Source organism: Tupaia chinensis, unplaced genomic scaffold, assembly GCF_000334495.1.
Source record: "Tupaia chinensis unplaced genomic scaffold, TupChi_1.0 Scaffold143595_1, whole genome shotgun sequence".
Lineage (NCBI taxonomy): Eukaryota > Metazoa > Chordata > Mammalia > Scandentia > Tupaiidae > Tupaia > Tupaia belangeri.
Window position 1 is genome coordinate 34,150 of NW_006203441.1, and position 6,141 is coordinate 40,290.

At 46.8% G+C, this 6,141-nt stretch overlaps 1 pseudogene; it reads left to right on the forward strand.

The window, feature by feature from the left end:
* Window positions 1-2,375: 2,375 nt before the first annotated feature.
* Window positions 2,376-6,141, forward strand: part of LOC102474209 (olfactory receptor 7A10-like) — a 9,622-nt pseudogene continuing 5,856 nt past the window's right edge.

Consider the following 6,141-nt stretch of genomic DNA (forward strand, 5'->3'; position numbering starts at 1 on the left):
TCTGTCTGTGGCCTGCCCCTGGGGACAGGACAAGCTACCTAGCAGGTGGGCGCTGGGGCTGGGGACTGCAGGAGATGTAGGTTGGCAGAGATGTCCCTGACTCCGAATCGCTGGCTGGCCAGAGGCCTGCCTCTGAGTCTGTCTGTGACCTGCAGCTGGGAACAGGACAGCCTGTGAAAGGAGGAAGAGCAGGAAATTAACAAGAGAATAAAGGAGCTTAATATCCAAAGCAGAAATAAATGATGACCTAACTATCTAGCGGGTAGGTGCTGGGGCTGGGGTCTGCAGGAGAAGTAGGTGGGCAGTGAAGTCCCTGCCTCAGAATCGCTGGCTGGCCAGAGGCCTGCCTCTGAGTCTGTCTGTGACCTGCAGCCAGAAACAGGACAGGCTACCTAGTGGATGGGCACTGTGGCTGGGGTCTACAGGAGAGGTAGTTGGGCACTGATGTCCCTGCCTCTGATTCGCTGGCTGGCCAGAGGCCTGCCGCTGGGGACAAGACAGGCTAGCAGGTGGGCGCTGGGGCTGGGATCTGCAGAAGAGGTAGGTGGGCAGTGATGTCCCTGCCTCAGAATCGCTGGCTGGCCAGAGGCGTGCCACTGGTTCTGTACGTGGCGTGCAGCTAGGGACAGGACAGACTGTGAGAGGAGGAAGACCAGGATATTAATAAGAGAATAAAGGAGCTTAAATTCCAAACAGAAAGTAATGGTAACCTACCTACCTAGCGGGTGGGTGCTGGGCCGGGGTCTGCAGGAGATGCAGGTTGTTAGTGATGTCCCGGCCTCAGCATCACTGACTGGCCAGAATCCTGCCACTGGGTATGTCAGTGGCCTGCAGCCGGGACAGGCCAGGCTACCTAGCAGGTGGGCTCTGGGGTTGGCGTCTACAGGAGAGGTAGGTAGGCAGTGATGTCTCTGCCTCAGAATTGCTGACTGGCCAGAGGCCTGCTGTTGGGTCTGTCTGTGGCCTGCAGCCATGGAGAGGACAAGCTACATAGCGGGTGGGCACTGGGGCTGGGGGCTGCAGGAGAGGTAGGTGGGGAGTGATGTCCCTGACTCAGAATTGCTGCTAACCAGAGGCCTGCTGCTGGGTCTGTCTGTGGCTTGCAGCTGGGGACAGGACAGGCTGTGAGAGGAGGAAGAGCAGAAAGTTAACAAGAGAATAAAAGAGCTTAAAATCCAAAGAAGAAAAAAATGGTGACCTACCTACCTAGAGGATGGGCGCTGGGCCTGGGGTCTTCAGGAGAGGTAGGTAGGCAGTGATGTCCCTGCCTCAGAATCGCTGTCTGGCCAGAGGCCTGCCTCTGGGTCTCTCTGTGGCCTACAGCCGGGGACAGGACAGGCTAGTGGGTGAGTGCTGGGGCTGGGGGCTGCGGTCTGCAGGAGAGGTAGCTGGGCAGTGATGTCCCTGCCTCAGAATCCCTGGCTGACCAGAAGCCTTCCACTGGATGTGTCTGTGACCTGCAGCTGGGGACAATTCAATCTACCTAGTGGGTGGGCGCTGGTGCTGGGGTCTACAGGAAAGGTATGTGGGCAGTGAAGTCCCTTCCTCAGAATTGCTGGCTGGCCAGAGGCCTACATCTTGGTCTGTCTGTGGCCTGTAGCCTGGGACAGGACAGGCTGTGAGAGGAGGAAGAGCAGGAAATTAACAAGAGAATATAGGACCTTAAACTCCAATGCAGTAAGTAATGGTGACCTACCAACCTAGTGGGTGGGCACTGGGCCTGGGGTTGGCAGGAGAGGTAGGTGGGCTGTGATGTCCCTGCCTCAGTATCGCTGGCTGGCCCGAGGCCTGCCTCTGGGTCTGTCTGTGGACTGCAGCCGGGGACAGGACAGGCTACCTAGTGGGAGTGCGCTGGGGCTGGGGTCTGCAGGAGAAGTAGGTGGGCAGTGATGTCCCTGCCTCAGAATTGCTGGCTGACCAGAGGCCTGCCGCTGGGTAGGTCTGTGGCCTGCAGTCGGGGACTGGACAGGCTACGTAGCGGGTGGGTGCTGGGGCTGGGATCTGCAGTAGATGTAGGTGGGCAGTGATGTTCCTGTCTCAGAATCGCTCACTGGCCATATGCCTGCTGCTTGGTCTGTCTATGGCCTCCAGCCAGGGACAGGATAGGCTAGCTGGTGGGCACTGGGCCTGTGGTCTGTAGGAGAGGTAGGTGGGCAGAGTGTGTCCCTGACTCAGAATCGCTGGCTGGCCAGAGGCCTGCCGCTGGGTCTGTCTGTGGCGTGCAGCTGGGGACAGGACAGACTGTGAGAGGAGGAAGAACAGCAAATTAACAAGAAAATAAAGGAGCTTAAAATCCAAAGAGAATGTAATGGTTACCTACCTACCTAGTGGGTGGGCGCTTGGCCAGGGTCTGCAGGAGAAGTAGGTGGGCAGTGATGTCCCTGTCTCAGAATCGCTGTCTGGCCAGAGGCCTGCCACTGGGTCTGTGTGTGGCCTGCAGCCGGGGACAGGGTAGTTGGGCAGTGATGTCCCTGCCTCTGAATCCCTGGCTGACCAGAAGCCTTCCGCCGTTTGTGTCTGTGGCCTGTAGCTGGGGACAATTCAATCTACCTAGTGGGTGGGCGCTGGTGCTGAGGCCTACAGGAACGGTATGTGGGCAGTGAAGACCCTTCCTCAGAATTGCTGGCGGGCCAGAGGCCTACATCTTGGTCTGTCTGTGACCTGCAGCCTGGGACAGGACAGGCTGTGAGAGGAGGAAGAGCAGGAAATTAACAAGAGAATAAAGGAGCTTAAAATCCAAAGCAGAAATAGTGGTGACCTACCTACTTAGCTGGTGAGCTCTGGGCTTGGGGTCTGCAGGAGAGGTATTTGGGCAGTGATGTCTCTGCCTCAGAATCGCTGGCTGGCCAGAGGCCTGCTGCTGGGTCTGTGTGGCCTGCAGCCGGGGACAAGACAGGCTAGCGGGGGGGCGCCGGCCTAAGGGGTGGGTGCTTGGGCTGGGGGCTCTGCAGGTGAGGTGAGGGTGCAGCGATGTCCCTGCCTCAGAATCGCTGGCTGGCCAGAGGCCTGCCGCTGGGTCTCAAAAAACCACTTTTTAATGATCTTTTGTTAATAATTATTTTCTTTTAAATATTATTTGTTATTTTAACTTGATCAGAGAGAGACAGATTCAGATAAAGAGGGAAAGTAAGATAGCAGCAAGCCAACAAGTTTGAGACTTGAACAGTGGTTGGCCATGTGGGAGTACATCACCTTAATCACCACAGCCCAGTCAGCCCCCAAAGGGCCATTTTTAAAGAAGTGCCTATGATCATGAGACTTTTATCCTAGAGCCAGATGTTAATTTACACAAAAATGAAAAGTTATTTGCTGATGATTATGTTATGGTAATGTCTTTGTCTTGACTGATATGAACTGTATTCATGTTGGCAAAAGCAAGGTTGTATGCTTGTAAAGATTGTATTGATTAAATGTAAATAAAAGTTATAATAAAAATAAAAATATTCTCTAATCAGATCACAGAAATGGAGCCTGCCTTTCTGCCCTTTATTCATTAAAGCCTCAATTTCTTTATTTTCAACCATAGCCTCATTCGGTATGTTTCTTCTTTCTCTGACATCTAATATTCTTTTCCTTGGTTGGCTGTCTACTTTCCCAAAGTTATTCTCAAACTTGCATAAGAAACAATTTTGAGATTCTCAGTAGTCTCATGTAATGAGTGTTACTAGTTCTATGGAATAAACTACCTTTGGTATCTGAGGCTCTCTTAATAATTTTATTATAAAAGAAATTCTGAGACTACAGTGTTTCACTTTTTGTTTGGCATTGCTTTCCTCTCCTTTTTTTCTCTAAGAGAGTTTTTATTTTTATTTATTTATTTATTTTTGCTATAGAATGCTTGCACTCACTGGAGAGACAGAAAGAAATCACCCCCCAGGGTGGATGGCCATGCCACAATCCTTGTTCGCTCCTTTCAGAATTTGGGGCATCACATGAGCCCAGTGTGAGTTTTAAATCACTGAGTTCAGGACTCAAACTGTGGTCGACTACATGGGAGTTCAGCAACATAAACATTATGCCATCTGCTGGGATCTGTTTGTCATTCCTTTCTACATCATTATCTGAACTACTCTTCCTTATTATGTGGACTTTAACATACTAATGTTTTTACCATTGATTATGGGATTCTAATTTCCTCTTATGTATAGTTTTCTTATTCAGCTCATTGTCCACAGTGCCTGGTATATTCTGTGGCTCAAGCTGTAACATGCAAAATGTGAAATCTATGCAGAAAGACAAATTTGCATAAATTATTTGACTTAATGTAGCCTTAGAGTCATAGATGATCTTAACTATGTAAAATGATCAGTTATACTGTAATATTTTCAATATATATTTTATTTTATAATTTTTTATTTATTCTTATTTCAATTTCTTTTGTACATCCAATCACATGCTACTTAACTTACAAAGTGAATATTCCGATGTGTACATTTCCCACCAGTCCAGTTGACAATACTATAAAGTTATCTTCAATAGATAATAATCCATTTCTTTGTCCCATAAATACCTCACCTCTCTATTTCAATATATATTTTCTATGAAACATTTGTTTTTCATGCTGAATGTCTACTCATGGAAATGTGGAATCTTTTTGCCCATGTGGAATGGGGTTTATTTGGTGGAAAGAAGGATTTGGTTTCATGTTCTATATTATTATTTCTCTTTCTGCTTGAACATTTCCAATGATGCCTGCAAATATAGCTCATGTCATTGCCCTAAACAAAATATCTCCCCCTTTTAAAAAAATGAGTCATAAACTTGGAACCAGCAGATGGCATAATGGTTACATTGCTGCACTCCCATGTAGTCAACCATAATTCAAGTCCCAAACCTGGCAGCTTAAAACTCACACCAGGTGCGTGAGTTTGAGTTCCCAATATCCCGAGAGGAGCTTGGAGGAGAAGGAATCACAAAGTGGCCATATCCCCAGAGGGTGATTTCTCACTTTCTGTCTCTCTGTCTCTCTGGAGAACACATGCACTCTATAGCAAAAAATCTCTCTAAAATTTTTTTTGTCATAAACTTTAATGTGCAGGAGACTGAAAAATTGGGGGACTTCAAAAATTTTGTGGGGAGAATGAAATTCATGTAAAAGTTTATTTTGATGTAAAAAGATATTTTTAAATCTATGCATAGTTTTTTTATAACACTCATTTCCTATGAACTTTTCAAAGACCCCTCCTATGTGTATTTATTCCATCATAAATTTCATTTTATCTTTTATGTTGGAAACTACCTTCAGTGTTGGTGAGCAAAGCATGACAAACACTAGTGTTTGAATCCTGCCCCATAATGTCTCTGAAATATGAATTTTGATTCAGGGTCACAAATTATTTCCACATAAACATGTATGTCCTTCCAACCTCTCCTAGTTACCTGGAGTGGAAACTCATTAATAATTACTTTTTAATATAGTGTCTGAAATAAATGTAAACAACCAGGTAATCATCAAGTCTGCCTTTAGATATCATAACAAATATAAGAAGGAGCATTTGAATGTTCTCAATTCTGTTTGCATTGATTATTGTATCAGTAAGCTGCTGCTGCCTAACAAGCCATTCTAAAATAAATGACTTATGGCAATGTTTTTCTTTTCTATCACATAGTCATCTATTTGGGGAAGTCTTCTGGTCTCTTGTTCTGTCTTTAGTTATCTATGAGTCAGCTGAAGGTGCTTTGCTGAGTTCTTCCACATTTGGAAACTTTCTGTCTGTAGGGTGAGTGTCCCTTGTTGGACCAGCTGGGCTCTGCTCCACATGGCATCTTATTTTGCAGCAGACTAGCCTGGACGTGTTCTCCTGTAAGAGTTACAAGAGCAAATTCTGAGTTATCTGTCATGTTCCATTTGTGTATTTTTTAAAATTTTTTGCTGTTGGTTAGTTTGTTTTTAAACTTTGTTTAGGGATTACCAGATGGATAATGGTTACATCACTGGACTCCCACATGGCCAACCATGCTTAAAGCTCCAGGTCCAGCAACTTGTAACTCATGCTGGATGTATGTGTGTGAGGGCCCAAAATCCCAAGAGGAGAATGAAGGAGAAGGTACTGTAGCATGGCCACCCTCCCTGGGAGGTGATTTCTCACTTTTACTCTCTCTCTCTCTCTGGCGAGGGCACACACTCTAATGAAAAAAAAA